Source organism: Gymnodraco acuticeps, unplaced genomic scaffold (genome assembly GCF_902827175.1).
Source record: "Gymnodraco acuticeps unplaced genomic scaffold, fGymAcu1.1, whole genome shotgun sequence".
NCBI lineage: Eukaryota > Metazoa > Chordata > Actinopteri > Perciformes > Bathydraconidae > Gymnodraco > Gymnodraco acuticeps.
Window position 1 is genome coordinate 231475 of NW_022991667.1, and position 19619 is coordinate 251093.

Sequence of the window (19619 nt, forward strand, 5' to 3'; positions counted from 1 at the left end):
ACGTATGGTGGGGATGGCAGCTCTATGCCCCTATGGTCATTATTTTTTGCCACACACATTAAATAGGAAAATACTCTGAGCATGCGCAGTGCAGTTTTTACAGTCACCGTTCACTTAGACAGTGAGAGGGAGGGGCAGGATCGGGTTTTGTCCCACATGGCTCTAAACAGCTCAATAGGCACACACTGTAGACACTAATTAGAAGAACACAGACTAAAACAGCAATGTACAGACGAATCAGATGATTAAACATGATCTTAAAATATATTTTATATATTTTTTAATACATTTTTTGCATTTTGTTGTAATCATTATTTTAATACTTTCTGCTGACACTAGGTGGGGCTGTACCTGCCCCTAATGACCAGTCGCCACTGGTCGTTGCGTCATCGTTTGCGTCATGACGTAACCGTTTGCGTGCCTGCTTCATAAAGCCAAACCGCGCGGATGAAATCAGTTGCATTCATTTCTTATGGCTCTATCTGCAGCTTTTCCGGAGTCATTTCTGTGGTTTAGTTATATTCTTATAAAAAAGTGTACTCGTGTCAATAAAGTTTTTTTTTTAAACACAACTGCTTCCGAGGTCGGTCTTATTTCTTAAGGTGGACTGAACCATGAGTGTGGAGTAACGTTGTATCTTTCATTTAAATGAACTGTAACCTTCACCGAGGTATGTAACAGCTGTTCTCAAATGAACACGTGAAGTAAAGTTTAATATTTATAGTTTTATAGATTTATAATGAGTTATAATGAGAGGTGATCAACGTGAATGCTCAGGTTCCACCTTAACACGCAGACACGTTGCTTCACCATGAGCAGAAACTCTGAAACTCTTGTTAAGTTTCTCCATCGTTGTGTACAAACTGGATAAAACGCGGGCTTTTTGTTGTTGTTCGAGTTGATCTGTCTCTGCCCCTGCCCCCGCCTCGACGTAAGCGTTACGTATGTGGTGCTTTTGCTCTGGCCGGACAATTTTTTGGTGCTTGAAACGAACCGGATTCCGGAGCTAAGAGGCTGCTCCGCTGCGGTGTGAAGAGGAAAACCCGGTGCTTTTCAAGCTCCAGCTCCGAACCGGCCCTGAAACACCATTGGTGTGAATGAGGTATCAGAGGTCAAGGAATAGACGATAGGGTTAGACGTTAGGAGCTGATTTTTGGATTATCCGACCGCAGCCATACAAACACTAACAGGGGTTTCAGGGACGGGCAGTGACAGTCGGTCCGTTCTTCTATATGTCTGTCGGTCTCAAATCTAAAGGGTGCAATAACGATTTTTATCCAATATGCATAAACAGCAGACACTGTTGATACGCAGCCCTCACAAACCACACACGGCCAGATAGCTTATCTAACAGTTAGAACCTACATACGAGACACAACCTTTATAGTCAGAAAAAAGTGTGATTATTTTCTGATATTTTACACATGATATTATGAATACTGTGGGCCTACATACCTTAGTGTGATTCAGAGATGGAGTACTCGAGTCCTGGACTCGGACTCGAGTCGGACTTGAGTGCCGATTTTCGGGACTCGTGACTCGACTATTGCACTGATTGACGCGACTCGGACTTGGACTCGTGAATTCTCGCGCACGATTACTTGGACTCGGACTCGTGAATTATCGTGTACGCTGACTTGGACTCGTGAATTTCCCCCCCTACGATGACTCGGACTCGACTTGCACATTGACGCTCCGACTTGGACTCGAGCTAATTTTCTCTGGAGTCTGATGTCCTCTATCCTGGCGTGTGCACCTGCGAGGCGAGTTCACGTACTGGGCCCCGCTTATTCCAGTCTAAAGATGTCTAGAGACACACCCCACATCCTGCTGTATGCTTTCACACATTCTGCTTCCACATTGGAAAAGAGCAGTGCAAAATGCTCGTTATGTGGAAACAATATTGAAGAGAAGGCTCCGTAACACATTACTCTAAGGATCGAGTTCAGACAAATAGGCTGTCTTGAACACTATCATCAGAGTAACGCAGTGGCGAACTGTGTCTATCACAACTGGACCTTCTGTAGACACACACACCCCCCGCCGCCGCCCCCCCCCCCCCCCCCCCCCCCCCCCTCCGCGGCATTATAATGTCCGTCTTTTCACTGAATTGTCGTCTTGAAAAGGGTACTCACAACAATTCCGCAACAACTTCATCTTCACCTGTTGCACTTGTCATTTCAACGTTAAAAACAATAAAACGGCATGAATTGCTTCGTCGCATTCATCTATCCTCTGTCTCGAGCCAGTTAACTAGCGGGCCTTCTAGAGCACCCTGGAACTGAGGGAAACTCTGAAAGAATACGCCCATTGGCTACAAATCAATATATGATTGGTTGATCAAACTGTCAGTCCAAACGTACGCTCTCATTCAGTGCAACGGCCAGGGCATTCGATCAAGGATGTAGAATACCTTGGTTGAAGGACAAGATCTGATTGGTTGCTTTCTTTTCTAACACAAAACCACTGAAATGCGTAGTGCATGGTCCGAGAAGGACAAACAAATCAACGTAACACTGTAATATTACAGATCAAAGACACAGATACAATTCTCATTTATTCATTTTATATACATTTTATTTATATAATTAAATCGATTTTTTGTTTGTTTTATCTGAGTGTTCCAGGGTATTCTCTGAATACCTTGAAGGCCCTGACGGTTCGCCACTGGAGTAACGTGATCTAATCAATAAATAAAGATTCAGCAGATAACACGAAAGCACATGGCTACATGCAGAATGACTCATTTTGCATGCTAAGTAGCCATGTGCTTTCTGGGGCTCAATCTTTATCAGTAAACCGATTTAACTGGTAAAAGTTCCTTCAAAATACGAGTCCCGATCTTATTACTATCAAAATAAAAGTTCAAAACGAAAACTTTACCATAGGAAAATATTGGCATACAAATATAATCACTTCTCTAGAAGGTAACTCATTTTAAATATAGTTTATTTATATATATTAATAATAATATTAATATTAGTAATAAGCTTTATATTTGTATAGCACCTATTACAAGAATTGTAGCCAAACTCGCTTCACAGCAGTTCAATAGACAGATTAGTATAACATGACAGGATAACAGCAATGTAGAGGAGGAGCTACATTTCAACTCATATATCCACGAAGATTAATACATGAAGACTTGTGACTCGGACTTGACTTGGACTCTTCTTAGGTGACTCGGACTTGGACTCGAACACAGGTAATGATGACTCGGACTCGACTCGGACACTCTTTGGGTGACTTGGACTCGGACTCGAACACAGGTAATGATGACTCTGACTCGGACTTGACTTGGACTCTTCTTAGGTGACTCGGACTTGGACTCGGACTCGAACACAGGTAATGATGACTCGGACTCGACTCGGACACTCCTTGGGTGACTCGGACTTGGACTCAAACACAGGTAATGATGACTCGGACTCGACTCGGACACTCCTTGGGTGACTCGGACTTGGACTCGGACTCGAAGAGTGGTGACTCGAGAGTGACTTGGACTCGTGAATTGGTGACTTGACTACAACACTGGTGTGATTACCAGTGCATGTGAGTGAATATTGGCATGCAAATTCGTTTTTATACGTCCTATTCATTGTCTCAATGCGCTCATACATCTTAAGAAAGTTATCACCAAACATTTTAAGAATGTTTTTAGAGAACGTTATCCTACCTTTCAGAAGAACATTCTGGGAACCAAAATAAAACGTCCCACTGAAAACATTCCTAGAAAAATGAATGGTAACATTCTCAGAATTTTTTGAGAACCAAAAATGTCTAGCTGGGAAGTGACTCACACATGCCACCGCAAACATGCATATCTGCTTACAGCTTATCATGAATTACGTGCTTGTTTGTTTTTTTCAAAAGGAAAATATGGTGACATCAGATTTTTTTAAACATCCTTTTCAAACAAATACAACAAGTTTGTTTTTTAAAGCGCTCTAGAAATAAATCTGACGTTGATCATGACCATGTTAATATTTGCCATCACAGGAACGTTTTATAAAAAAAGAATAACATCCTGAAAACATTTTCAGAATGTTTCTTGGAGAATGTTCTTCATTTGTTATCATGTAACATTGAGGGAACGTTTTATAAAGAACATATTTAATGTGTTACCCCAACAACGTCCAAAACACATCCTTATAATGTTGCTGGCAAAACGTTCCACCTTTGTTAACATATCACATTAAAGGAACGTTTTATAAAAACACTTTCTGTCATCTCAGGCCTTAATAACATCCTCAAAACATCCTCTGAATGTTGCAGTTAAAACGTTATGTCTTAGTTAACCTTAAACCTTATAGGAATATTATTTGAAATAATAAACGTCCTAAAAAGGTTCTTTGAACATCAGATTAAAGCCAACGTTGTGAGAACGTTCCCCGCTAGCTGGGGGGTTATACAAATTCTTGGGATAGTAATCTTCTAAGTTTTCTTGTCTGTTTACAGTAAATGTTACCTAGCACTGCTCCATACAATTTTACAAGGAAAAGCCTTAAACCCCACGAGCAGATGCTGAAGGCTGCTAATTATTGCATCCCACAATGCAGAAGTATTGTTTACAACAAACAACATACTGATTATTTGTTATGTTATCATAGTTTTGCAAGTAGTGGAGCTGCATAACAGGAAGAGTCATGAGGTACAAGCACCAATCATCCACTGAGAACCATTGATATCTACGGCAGATTCCAGGGCAATCTGAGCCTAAAGTGCATGACGGACGGACAGAGCAACAAAAAGTGAATAGAAAAAAGTCGTTATTGCGGGAGATTCAAATAAGCCAACATGTGATTGAGCCTCTGTCACATTTTATTTGATTTCACCTTTTTCTGGCAGTCTAAATGACCTTACATCATGCAAGGTGAGCAACCAAACCTACAAAAACGCACGCAATAAATCAATGAAATAAACAATAAAACGTGCAATAGAGCAGCAATTAATACAAATAATTAGATTTAGTTTGCAGAGAAAAAGACAAGGGATCCATCCTGACACTAAAAACAAACACAAACAACAGACACATCTCTAATAAAAGGACTAGTAAAAAGTACAAGTATACCCTGCTCAACCAAATCTCAAAATATTTCAAAAACATTTTAAAACACTAGTACAAACATGGCCATTCAAAATTCACAATTAAATAAATAAATAAAAATAGGCATCTGTGTGACACTCCTATGATGTGTTAATTTGTGCAATAGCTGCTGGGATAAAACTGTTTTTATACCGCTTCGTTCTACTCTTTGGGAACACTAACCCCCGGCCCGAAGGAAAAAGCTTGAATTCTGAGTGCAGAGGGTGGGAGTGATCGTCTAATATGGAGCTGGATAACCGCTGATCTCCAGGTTTAGCTGTGGCTCACCAATCGGTCTGCTGGACCACTTTACGATCTGACTCAGAGAGTTTCTGCTCTTTAAAGTCAGGTTACCAAACCATGACATTAGTGAAAAAGACAGAATTGACTCGATAAAAGCACGATAAAACATGATCATCATGTTAAAATAGGACAGTTTCCTAAGACAGTACAAACGCTGGTGCCCCCTTTTGCACACAGCTTCACAGTTTGGATATTTGTATGATTGCACAAATTCTACTTTCTGATTCTGGATTGTTAAGACTTCATGTATGTGGGGATGTCTTCTAAAATCAATGATCATGTCCTTGGTTTTGCTTATGTTCAGTTGTAGATAGGACTCCTCACACCACCTGACAAAGTCGTCAATGACAGGGCCGTGGCTGGTTTCATTGTCCTGGAGCCTACTAACAATTACAGAGTCATCTGCATACTTTAAAATAGATCAGATAAGGTCCCATTCACCCTCACTCTTTGTGTCCTATTGGTTAAAAAATCAAGAATCCAGCCCATAAGATTATTGCTTATTTCAAATTGTTCTAAAAGTCTGCCAATTAAAACATGAGGTTGAATTGTGTTAAAAGCAGAGGAAAAATCAACAAATAAAAGTCTAGCATTAGATCCATGTCTGTATTTTCAGGTGAAATTATCAAGAAAAATGCTTTAGCCAGTTATAAACCAAATCTACAGCTGTAGGAGATATTTAAAAGAAACATCAGAGCAGTGTCAGACAATTTTGAGTAATTGATGTCAAGACCAGGATCAACGCATCCTGTTACATCTATTAGTTTTCATCACCTTTTTAGTTATTGTCATACTTTTGTGATGTGGCAAAAACAGATCTGACGTCTAACAGGAACAGTATAGCTGATTATAACAGCAAGTACAGATAATGAGGTGTGAGCAGGATGTTTTCTCCATACGGCTTATTAAGATATATTCAGAGCTCTTTTCTTCGGGCCTTGTTTCATAGCTTTTCAAAAAGATGGGGACAGAATTCAAATGAGATTCATTTTTTCTTCTTTTTACCTCTGCTATAGTTCCTAACCCTTACCATATACCTTTGAGGCTACCACTTTGTTTTCTTAAAAATAGAACAATGTTGTGAAATGTCAGAGCCTAACAAGATTAATAAGGTTATAAAACTTTGTAATCATAACCAGGACACAGACGGAGAAAAATAAGTGTGCTCAAGATCATATTTTTAATGTTCTTTTTTTGCATATAAACTACGTTTCAAATTATTTAAGGGCAGAGCAAGGATGATAAAGTACCTATTGTTTTATTTAACAAGCACAATTCACTAAAATCTTGTAGTTTTCTCTGCCATCGAGTATACAACAGCACAGGCCTTTAGCTGAATGTAACAGATCCTGTGTGTCCAGTCTTTTGTTTTTCTCTTGGTTTTCATGCTTCATTTGGAGGTGTAAGACTGCTCCACTTTCCAACAGATTTATTAAAGTTAAATTACTCAACTTTTTGTATAAATGTTTTTTTTCTCCTTTGCTATTTTCATGATTCAAGATATAAGCCTTTATTGACCACTAAAAGTTTAGAGATTTACCAATTTCCAACTGGTTATATGTTACTTTCCACGAGCCAGGACGTAACAAGTATGAAACAAAAAGTCATCCCGGATGAACCCCCATGTATTACGTTCCCTACTGGGCTAGGGGAACCAAAGGGAAGCAACACAAACCAGAATGGAATTGGTCAAAGTTATAAGTAGTTTTATTATATATATATATATATATATAATGGTGGACCAAAATAATAAGGCATACAGCCTGGCACAAACAAAGGGCAAAACACTGGTGGGCAACAACCAAAGGAAAGAGAACTCCAAAAGGGAGTTTTACAGCTTATACAGCGTAATAAGTATTACCCAAAAGGGGAAACAAAACCTCACGTTAAACGTGGTACAAGTAAATGAAAAGGCTGCACAAAAACACAGCTGCTGCTAATTGACAGGCGCTAACTGCTAAGCTAACCTGGGTCTTCTTTACACACACAACACTGAACACAGAACACAGGGGCGGATCTAGACAAATATTCATGGGGTGGCAAGAGGGTGGCAGGAGATTTTGAGGGGTGGCATCCCCTGACAGAAGTATATGCTGATTGAAATCGCAATCATATCAATCAATTAGGGGTGTAACGGTACACGTACCCGTACTGAAATTATTCGGTACGGTCCCTTCGGTTCGGTACACGTGTGTACCGAACGAATATAGCGTTAAACGTAATAAATTGAGAACAACTTTCTGGAAGTAATCTCAGGTATATATAATAGAGCGACCAAGTCATTTCATTGGACGAGAGGCATACTATGAGAGCTGGTCACAGGGATGCGTTCAAATGTAGTCAGTAATTTGAGGAACTGTCGAAATGGCGAACGTAGATAAAGTTGAGCTGAAAATCCTCCAGCATCATTGAAGTCTCCGGTTTGGGAACATTTTGATTTCGCAGTTACGTACAAGGATGACGGACAAAGACAGGTGGACCGAACCAAAGCTGTTTGTCGGCATTGTTCAACTAAAATTGGTTACGCGGCTGGCAATATATCAAACTTGCACACTCATTTGAAAAGGCATCACCCGAACGTGAATATCACCGGTACCAAAAGAAAAAAGACTGAAGTGCAAACCCAACTCCCGCTAGCATGTAAGCCTCCACCACTCGCAGAAAGATCAGACCGAGCCAAAGCTATTACAAACGCCAAATATCCTTATGTTGCCATGTTAGCAAAGCGCTACCTGGCTGTATCTGCTACCTCTGTCCCTAGAGAGGGTGTTCTCCACAGCAGGAGACATTGTTAGTGCCAGCAGATCTGCCCTTTCGGCAAGCAATGTGGACAAGTTCATCTTTCTTTAAAACAACATGAAAATACAATGACAAGCGAGTCCTCATGTCAAGCTGGCTGCTTAGGTACTAGTACAGTTCAAATACAGATTATTTCAGTTCATCGAAATGCTGCACCATAATGTTTATTTTACTATATTTTGTATTTATTTGAATACATTAGTCACAGTTTAATAATAATTTAATTTTTTTTTTTAATGTTTTGTGATAATTTTTTCTGATGTACCGAAAACGTACCGAACCGAACCGTGACCTAAAAACGAGGTACGTACCGAACCGAAATGTTTGTGAACCGTTACACCCCTACAATCAATGTTAACTTGGAAAGCCACAATATTAATATTTTAACTCAATCACATAGGTGATATTATTGTGGCACATCAGTAAAGCCTTACATATAAGGTGGCAGACGTAATTTAATGAATTTTAACTGAACAATAACTGAATGAGTTTGTCTCACTCTTAGACCAGCAGGGGTTCCAAATCTATGCAGACTGCTGCAATAAGTACATTAATTAACTGTCTCATCGATGTTTGTCTGAATGAATATGATACTATTAACAATCATATTATTCCTATAAGCTGTCAATCACTGTTAATAAATAATAATAATAATAATAGATTTAATTTGTTAGCGTTTTTACAGGTGCTCAAAGACGCTTTACAGATATAGTGAAGAACTGTTATGATTCACATATTCATTTATTATTGAATAAACTATATTTTTTGGAGGAGTTAATGATGAATGTTCATCAAGATGCTTGCTCACCCTCCTTCAAATTTGAAAAACAAGTAATTATATCATTATTGATATACAGTTACAACCTTGACTTTACATCAGAAAGAACAAACATTAAAGAAGTGACTAACTGCATCAGTTAGGGTTAAAAAACGTGTATTCAGCTAAAACATCGCTGCAGTTATTATCCAGTGGAAGGTCCTTACCTACTGGCCTAGTTCAATCAAAGTGGTTACTTTCTGTTGGCTGGGCAGTGTAGTTTTACATACCGTCTTATTTTACTTTCTCAGGACTTAAAACTGTTTTTTGGGGGGCAGACCCCCTCAAAGAAATATATATATACACGCATACAAGGTCATCATCTTAACAGTTTGTTATTCTCATCGAGTCATCCGTGAGCAGAGCATCAAGTTGGCATGTCTATTACAGCTGAATGCGGCGATTACTATTTTGTTCAGCAAAACGCCTCACAAACTTATTAAGATCAACAGCTGTAGTGCGTTTTGATTCAATGCTGAGTACAGCCAAACTTGACATTCTCTTCTCTGTCATTGTAGACCGCAACTACCTCATTCCTTCAGTGCTTGGGTCCGAAAGGCTTCTCGTTTTGCGCCGTCCCCCCGTTCAAGTGAATTCGCCACCAATCATATTTCCACTCTCGCGCCAGGACCGGGGGAGGGGTTACATGACGTGCATCTTGTGCTGCATTCACTTGCACTCGGACATTAGAGACTTTCTCTCATAAATGTCCGATGAGCCACAACTTTTCTTTCAAAACAAAGATGCCAACTGGGGTGGCAGCTGGGGTGGCAAGGTTATTGTTTAGGGTGGCAGTTGCCACCCCATGCCACCCCGGTAGATCCGCCCCTGACAGAACACTACTTTAACACACTGCTAAGCAGTATAACTAAACGCAGAGGATTCACAGTATTTAACGAGCACAACGAGTAAGCACATCAAGAGGCTAGAGGCGTCTGTCTCACAACACAGAGCCTCCAGAATGATCTCCGTCCCCGGCCTTTGTACTCCTCCCCCGGAAGATGTGCCGGAAGCAGGCAGGGATTGGATGACGTCGGTCCAATCACCTCTTCGGATGGTACGAGGGCGGGACAGCCAATGCCATCGGGGCAACCGTACAGCTCATTTGCACACACACACACACACACACACACGCTCATTTGCACACACACACACACACACACACACCAGAGTTAAGAGGACCAGGAAGACAGCAGCCGTAACACTCCCCCCCCCCCCCCCCCCCCCCCTAAAGACACAAACCCATAGGTTTTGTGAAACTAAACACACTAACAAAGCTCCCTAATATCACACACATCCTACACTAACTCAACCTGGACAAAGCATCGGCCAACACATTCTCTGAGCCCTTTAATGACGGGTGTCTAACGTTGTAGTCCCGCACAATCAGAGCCCATTGCATGAGACGCTGGGGCAGAATATGAAGGGATCGTAACATGTAAACACCACAATTGGCCACAGGCTGGGTCCAATATAAATCTTAAAGTGTTGCAGAGCTAACACCAACACTAGGATCCGATAAACGAGCTGACGCTCTCGGGTTACCGGGAGAGCCAAAGTCGAGAGGCTTGTCTGAGCCGGCGTGTTGCGCTGGTCTCACGACATCCTCACGAGGGGGAGCCACAATTTCTGGCTTCTCCTCAGACACATCTTTATCTGGAAGCACCGGCACAATCACAGGATCAGACAATGGAACATCAGAAACACTTTTACTCGCCTGTGCACGTATGGGTGATCAGGCCAATACCGTTTGGCGGGGACATATTCTGCCGCTGTTCTTTACGCTTCAGCGCTGCACAGTTGGCGATGACATGTCCAGGTTGGTGACAGTAAAAGCACTCTCTCTCCTCTCTGGTTACATTATACACATTTAACGGCTCAGGCGATGGTGCGGCAGACACACGGCGTGACCTCTCAGTAGAGACAGGGGAAAACACAGATTTATGCGTCAACACATATTCATCGGCTAACACAGCAGCAGCAGAGAGTTTACCTTCTGTTCATTCATGTACATAACAATGCAATCGGGCAAACACTTCTTAAACTCCTCCAACATAATCAATTCCTTCAGAGAAGAATAATCTGTAGCATTACTTGAGGCAATCCACTTAGCAAAACACATTCCCTTTTTCCTAGCGAACTCTACGTGCGTTTGATCAGGACTCTTCCTATGGTGTCTAAACTTCTGTCGATAAGCTTCAGGAACTAACTTATACACTCTGAGGATGGCAACCTTCACTAAATCGTAATCTAGACTGTATTGCTGGAGGCTTTGTGTTGTGAGACAGACGCCTCTAGCCTCTTCGGATGGTACGAGGGCGGGACAGCCAATGCCATCGGGGCAACCGTACAGCTCATTTGCATACATACATACACACACACACACACACACACACACACACACACACACACACACACACACACACACAACAGAGTTAAGAGGACCAGGAAGGCAGCAGCCGTAACAGGTATATAAATTGTTTATACATGATTTATGCACTGTCCAAATATGTCTGAAGATATATTTTAAAATATTTGAAATGCACAACAGTGTCATAAATGTAATAAACAATATTGAAAATATATTCCGGGGCGGCTGTGGCTCAGTGGGTAGAGTGCTGGACTTCAAATCAGGGGGTAGCAAGTTCAAACCCTGCTACAGTCAGCATGTCGTTGTGTCCCTGGGCAAGACACTTCACCCCAAATTGCTCCTGTGGGGATTGTCCACAGTATTGAGTATATGTAAGTCGCTTTGGATAAAAGCATCTAACAAATGACATGTAATGTAATATTCTATCTGTCTTTCTGTAATAGAAAGGCAAAACTGTGTATAGTTCAGCCGACTGCTGTATTTTCCTTACATCTTTTTCTCATCTTTGCACACCTGTACAACTCTGCAGGAAGCGATTATGATTGTCATATTGCTGGTTTAGAAAGTACCAGAAATTATAGCAAGGAGCCACCCCAGGGTGTCAGACAGCTGTGATGGGAGGGGAGACCACACAGTCCGCTCTCTACAGCATTGAGCAATGATTACAAATAAGTTTGCCAGCGGAAGAAAATGTCACATTTACCACGTTTGTTGGTTTACGTTTCAGCAGAGGACAGCTGCTGAAGTTTCTCCTGTGGAGGCAACATCTGTTTGAACCTTAAAGTGATCAAATGTACTAATCTTAACCGAATATTAGACTAAACTGTCTGACAGGTTTCATTAGAGCGGAGCCCCTGAGAGGTAGGAGAGAGCAGTCGATCGGCCCCTTGTGCTTCAGATTTCAGTGCAGTAGGAACCCATCTCATCTTATAGTGGCATTAATGGACTTCAGATGATGGTGAAAATTAGATTTGGCCCCTAGGATTGAATTTACTTAGCACAGATGAGTGCATTTTCCACATCAAATTTGCATTTGATGCGCTTAGAATTTGGGAAAGTGTATCTGATTACAAACAAATTACTTGGTGCAATATATTGAGTCTCGGTGAGCGTTCAAGTCTTTCCGAGGCTGGATGGTTGTTCATCTCAAATCTGTGATTCTATACTTTATTATTAATGTATGTAGAGACAAGAGGTAAGCAGACGTGTGTGTGCATATGTCGGATTGTGCAGGAGTGCATCCGTCTGTCTGATGTGAATGAATTGATTTAGTCTATATGAATAAATTAGTGTCAGAGGGGACCTGTTATTTCCTGTTAACAGACAGACCACTGAGAGCCACACACACTCTTCACACACTTTACATCCTCCACAAAATATGCTCTTGGCATCCTTTCAACATCACTTTCAAATATTTTCCCTGTCCTTGTACAGAAGATTCTTTAATGGCTGAAGGTGAACACATTCTGAGTTTCATAAGATAACAGGAAATGATGAAGCCTTAAAATAGGTTATAAGGGACTAGTCTACAAATAATTGGTTTGCTGCCATGTCTTAAGGTGCGATTCACAGAATGTATTGTTATTAGGGGTGTAACGGTTCACAGAAGTCACGGTTCGGTTCGTACCTCGGTTTGGGGGTCACGGTTCGGTACAACAAGAAAAAGCAAAAAAAAGTCCCAAATGCATAATTCCAGGTTTGTTGTTATTTATTTTGAACAGTAGTGCAAGTTTCAGTTTAAAAATAAGGAACTCTGACATTTTGAATAATGAACTGTATTAAACAGTTAAAAACAAACCACAAACAGTACCACACACACTCAGATGGCCATATTATCTATAATGGCTGATGTCAAACAAAAAGGTTTCATCAAGCTGTAACTAAAAAGAATGTCTTGAAAATATTACATCATAAATAATAAGAAAGTGTTAAGAGCGCATAGTCGTTGAAAAACATATGTCAAAAGCTTCCGTTATTTATTTTGGTCTCATGGCTTTCATGTCTATTGGCTTCTTAAAAACAGCTGGGATCAGCTGTTGAACTGCTGGGTTGCATTCCAATAGTCCATTTAGCTTAGGAACCTTCCTAACGGAGTGAAATGACCCGGAAGTACGTCACTCGCAGCCATGATAAGTGCCGTTCCAATTCTCCAAATGAAAGGAAAGGAGGGTTGCGTTCCGATAATCCAAAAATCAGCTCCTAACGTCTAACCCTATCTCCTATTCTTTGACCTCTGAGTGAAACGTCACGGGGTTAAGGGATAGTGGATAGGAGAATTCAAAAGGATTTAGGAGAAGAGACTGCAGTGTTTAGAGAATCTGAATGCACTTTCACTATCCGACGTGTTTATGATGCGCCAGTGGACGTCATGAATGTGCGTCTGCTGCTGTGGGGAAACTATGGAAACTACAGTTTTCTATACAGCGGACTACAACATGGATGTTCAATAAGAACGAGGGACTACTGTAAACTCATCTAGAGACTCTGCACCGTGCTCTGATGCTGTTGCTTTATGCTTTATGCTTTATGAACGTGGACAACAGAGAAACATATTCTTCATGACCAAAGTTGGAATTGAAATAAAAAAGGAAAGTGAAACTTATGCTCGTCACCCTCTCCCTCCGGTCCACATTAATACAAATGATCCCAATACGTATGATTGTATGAACTATGAAAAGATCTTAAAATAAATACAAATGTATTTATTATAAACGTTAGTCCTTAACATCTATCACTGTGTACATCACCATTCAAACATCTTTTAAAAGTTGAACAAACCCCACACAGCTCAGTGAAATGTTGACTTTATTTGATCATTTCAGTAAAAAACTAACGTTCATGTTTCTCTTTTTGATTATAATACTGATGAACGTTCAAAACAAAGCACTTTGGCAACTTACCACATACGTTTTAAAATGCGTAATAAGCACCGTAACTTTCATGATATCATTTCTCCCATTATCGTTTGTGTCAGTGAACGGCCGACTGTTGAGTGACGGCAAATGCTGCGGCTGCAATGCATTGTGGGGCAGCATTTTCTCCTCTCCTTTCGGTTAGGGAGGTCCAGTGGTTCCTACGCTAAAGGAGGTTATAAAGGAAGTTTGAAACCTCCTTTCCTTTCATTTGGAGAATTGGAACGGCACTTATCATGGCTGCCAGTGACGTACTTCCGGGTCATTTCACTTGGTTAGGAAGGTTCCTAAGCTAAATGGACTATTGGAATGGGCCCGAGGTTTCAAACTTCCTTTATAACCTCCTTTAACCTCCCTAACCGAAAGGAGAGGAGAAAATGCTGCCCCACAATGCATTGCAGCCGCAGCATTTGCCATCACAACAGTCGGCCGTTCACGGAAACAACCGATTATGACCGAGAAATTATATCATGAAAGTTACGGTGCTTATTAAACTTTTTAAAACATATGTGGTAAGTTGCCAAAGTGCTTTTTTCTGAACGTTCATCAGTATTATAATCAAAAAGAGAAATATGAACGTTAGTTTTTACTGAAATGATCAAATAAAGTCAACATCTCACAATCTTTACTGAGCTGTGTGGGGTTTGTTCAACTTTTAAAAGATGTTTGAATGGTGATATACACAGTGATAGATGTTAAGGACTAACGTTTATAATAAATACATCTGTATTGATTTTAAGATATTTTCATACAATCATACGTATTGGGATCATTTGTATTAATGTGGACCGGAGGGAGAGGGTGACGAGCATAAGTTTCACTTTCCTTTTTTATTTCAATTCCAACTTTGGTCATGAAGAATATGTTTCTCTGTTGTCCACGTTCATAAAGCATAAAACAACAGCATCAGAGCACGGTGCAGAGTCTCTAGATGAGTTTACAGTAGTCCCTCTTTCTTATTGAACATCCATGTTGTAGTCCGCTGTATAGAAAACTGTAGTTTCCATAGTTTCCCCACAGCAGCAGACACACATTCATGACGTCCGCTGGCGCATCATAAACACGTCGGATAGTGAAAGTGCATTCGGATTCTCTAAAGTACCGCAGTCTCTTCTCCTAAGTCCTTTTGAATTCTCCTATCCACTATCCCTTAACCCCGTGACGTTTCACTCAGAGGTCAAGGAATAGGAGATAGGGTTAGAATTTAGGAGCTGATTTTTGGATTATCGGAACGCAACCCTGTTGTCTTTTGCCGGGCTCCGGTGATTGGCAAATCTGGCTGATGCCAGTTTGGCGTGTGTTTTCATTAGCATACCGCAACGCTTTCGAACAACGCCGACACACCGTCCTCGTCCGATCCACCACTCGCACAATTCATCGTTATTGTAGTCCACTGGGAACCCGAAATGTTCCGGTGGGTTCTAGCTCCTGTGTGTTACCTGAAATCGCCATACTAACTTTTCTTCTTCTTGTATTTTGTTCGTTTTGTTGTTGTGTTTCTTCTTGTTCTTCATTTGTTGCTTAAGGGCGGCTGGCCCAGCTTTTAGGCGCAATACCGCCCCCTGGATTATAAATAGTGTAATGGATACTGCCCTGAATGACAGACTTTTTTCCCACTCGTAAAAAAAAAAGGCGTATTCGTCGTGTGACTGCATGCACCGAACCGTGACGGTACGGGACGAATACGGATACCGTTACACCCCTAATTGATATATATTGGGTACACGACCATACAGTTTTGTTGCATCCCATGGAATGTCTAAGCGTAATAGCAATTAAGCTTGTATGAGTCATTTGGAGCCAGAGGTCTTATGGGGGGGGGCTCATGATGCCACTTAAAAGAGGAAAAAAGCTAAGCCCAGGATTTCTGAAAGGATGGAGAGCAGAAATATTTTTGTTTATTTACAGTAATGACATTGTTCTCATTGTTCTTTTTCGCATGCATTTTCAAAAATGTTCAATAGGGTTGCTTTATTCACTTATTTTCCATTTAACAGCTGACAATGCAACCTGTCACTGCTTCCCAAAAAAAAGTCGTTCGAGCGGTCTTACTCTTCCTCCTGCTCTCCGAAGACACTTGTATTTTTACTGTTTGTCTATTTTTGCTGCTTTCTTAATTATAATGTTTTTGCAATTGCTTTCTTTTGGATAGATACTCTGCGCCAAATGTCTGCATATAGCCTAATTTAAAATGCATGCATAAAGTAAAAGAGTGCCGAGACGTTGTTTGCAGTTAGGTTGCTTTGAGAATAACAGGGTTTCTTTTTATTGGATTATTAGATTCACTATACAGGTTCAACATCTGCTAATAGCTACGATTTAAAGGTCCCCTATTATACTGTTTTTCATCAATATATTATAGGTCTCAGATATATGTCTCTGAAGTGTTTGGCTCCAAACACCAAACAGATCATTGCAGTATCCCATAATCCCCTCTGTTTCATAGGGGGGGGGGGGGGGGGGGGGGGGGTTACCTTGGTTGGTGATTGGCTAATGGTTACACAAGCCAAAAAATCGTTATGACATCATAAAGTGGCCAAAATCTGATCAGCTCGTTTTCAGACAAGTTTTTATATAAATGGATCAGGACAAAAAGAGAGGGGTCTTTGTTACTGAGACTTTCAGAATCTCTTTAAACAGAGGGGGCACATGTTTATGTTTAAAAGACATGAAAAAGTGGATTTTGCACAATAGGTAACCTTTAAGGCTGAAATCCAGCGGGGCTAGACATTTAAGTCAACATCAGCAATGACCACATACTCTCAGAGACAATAAAAATGTCTGATGATGAACATGTAACATGTTTACCATGTTCAGCAGCTTAGCTTATTTTAGCATGTGACTGTTCAGTAAAGTATCTTATTCATTCTCATCAAGGGGAATAAAGAGGTGTGTATTGGCTGTTATTAGATGCATGTGTGTGAAGGTGTGGGTCTTCATGTCTGCCTTTTTAATTCTCAAAGAAAGACACCACCCACCCCCCTGCTGAAATAGAGTCGAGAATAGGGGTTGAATGTGTGGCCACTGAGTAATTGTTTTCTCCAGATGTGATTGGAATAGCTTCACGCACATTTAATTAACGAGCCTTATTTTTCACAGTTCCGCGTCTTAGGAAGACCATTATTTTTAAATAAGTTGTCACCTTTTGTCAAGTAGTACCTTTTGTCTCGACGGCCGCCGTATAGTTTAATTTTCCTGCCGTACTCAGATAGATGTAAATTGAAAACTCATAGAGGTGTTGAACCACGTATGAGATAATGGTATAATATGAAAACATTGGTGCTGGTTATGCTGCCTGAATTGCTAATGGGAGAATGAACTGTCAGTCAGGTGTAATCATTTGTATAGTTGTTTTAATATGGACATTAGGTCCTGACAAACCACTTCATTATTTGATAAGGAATATATCTGCTGATAGTCGATGTTGCTACACATTGTTGAGACTGACTGACGCTGAGTTAAAAATTATCTGTAATAATTTAATAAGAACATACATTTAACAATTTTCTCTTTTAATTATAGATACAAATACTTAATATCCTGCTTTTGCTAACTTTTAGAGGTTGAAAATGAACCCTCTATCACACAGATTTTGTCATGTCATTTTTGTTTATTCTGCAAGTCTAAAAAGTTTCAAAGCTTGAAAGCAAGTAAGACAACACTTCCATTTAATCTCATCATATTCTCAAACATATAAACAAGAAGAACAAAGCAATCCATATAAATGTATAAACATTGTTAAATATGCATTTATCCCTGAGCTAACTTCATGACAAATGCTTGCCGATGGTTTTATTAACACTAACACGCTTGTGAGTTTTCCATGTGTGCAGTCAAGAAATTGTGACCATTACAACGTCAATCGAAAAATGTGTCACTGTAAAAAAGAAACTCAAGCAATGCTCATACATCTGTACAGTACATGCTTTCTATATACAAAAAAGGCAATTATTGCCTGCCAGTGGAGTCAGACCAACATGTTTCACTCTAGTTAAATAATGAAATACCTATAAAGGTTGGATAGTGTTAATAAGTTGGGATGGTTATTTCAGTTTGCACCAATGACCAGCCAGCAGCATATAAACCATTCGGTACGCTACCAGAAGCTGCTATAGCCTTGTTGCTAATGACTTAAAGGTAAACGTAACCCCCAAGTTATTACTTGTATATCAATTATTTCCATCAATTCACCTTTCATTTGTGAATAAAATAATAGAAATTAAGTAAATGTGGGCCATCCATTCACAACTGGATAATGAGACACAACGTAGTCTAATCTATCCAGTTATATTCTCACTACTTCCCACACACACATGCATTTTCCTATAACCATGACTATTTAAAAAAGTGCTGTCGTATAAACAGAGACTATCCACGGTATGATCAATAGATACTAGAGCTGGACTTTTGGATGTGAAGCACTCTTTAAACACAGATGTAGGCTTGGATTTGTTTATAATTTAAACTCACTTACTTAAAGAGATCTGTTGTTTTCATGAAATACATTATGCTATAATTGTGGAGGAAACTTCTGTGTAGCAATGCAGTGGGAGTCACCGACTCATGAAGGAGACACGGGATGAGCAGGAGCTTTGATGTCAAACACTGATGGTTTATTTGGAGTTACGGCCGGAGAGTTGACAAGACAGGTGGTGTGTCACGAGTTGACACAGCGGTTGCCAAACCAATTCTGAAGAACTCTTTCTTAGCTCGAGGTTTTATCTAGTCCGGAGTGTAATAATCAACATTCTTCATCAGTGAGACTAAACAAATATGGACCCTGAATCTAACTAGAGCTCTCGTCCATAGAAAAGAATGCGCGCCAGGGAACCTTCGTCCCTGAACAGTAAATTACCTCATGGCGGCTTGTGCTCTGTCATAGACTGGCAATAACAATGCACCCAAGCTGCCCCTCCTTAAGAGAGATAGCAGCAATACCCAAGGCCGTAGACATATGCCATGGGAAAGGAGACAGTGAGAGGAGAAAATGATGAACTGTGTCAAAGGTTGAATACCTAGGCAAATTATTCCCTAACAATAATAATAATTAAGCTTTAACACATGCAGCTCCAAGTGCTTTACAAAATGACACATCACAAGTTGAAATCAAACAAGAAATTCCCCTCAGATTTGTTGTTAATAACTTTAAAAGGTACATGTGGCAACATATAAAATGTTATCAGGTTAATAGATACAAAGAGGTAAAATGTATGATAATAAAACAAAATAAAATAAATAATGGTTTCTCTCTGACAGATAAGATAACTGAGTCGATACAACAATATAACATATAAAACCCCATAAAACAAAGTGAACATATAGGTACAACATAAA

At 40.2% G+C, this 19619-nt stretch overlaps 1 protein-coding gene across 2 annotated transcripts in view; it reads left to right on the forward strand.

Moving 5' to 3' along the window:
- The window catches only part of LOC117534433 (replication protein A 70 kDa DNA-binding subunit-like), a 54920-nt gene that overhangs the window by 34348 nt on the left and 953 nt on the right, over nucleotides 1-19619 (forward strand). The window lies entirely within an intron of this gene.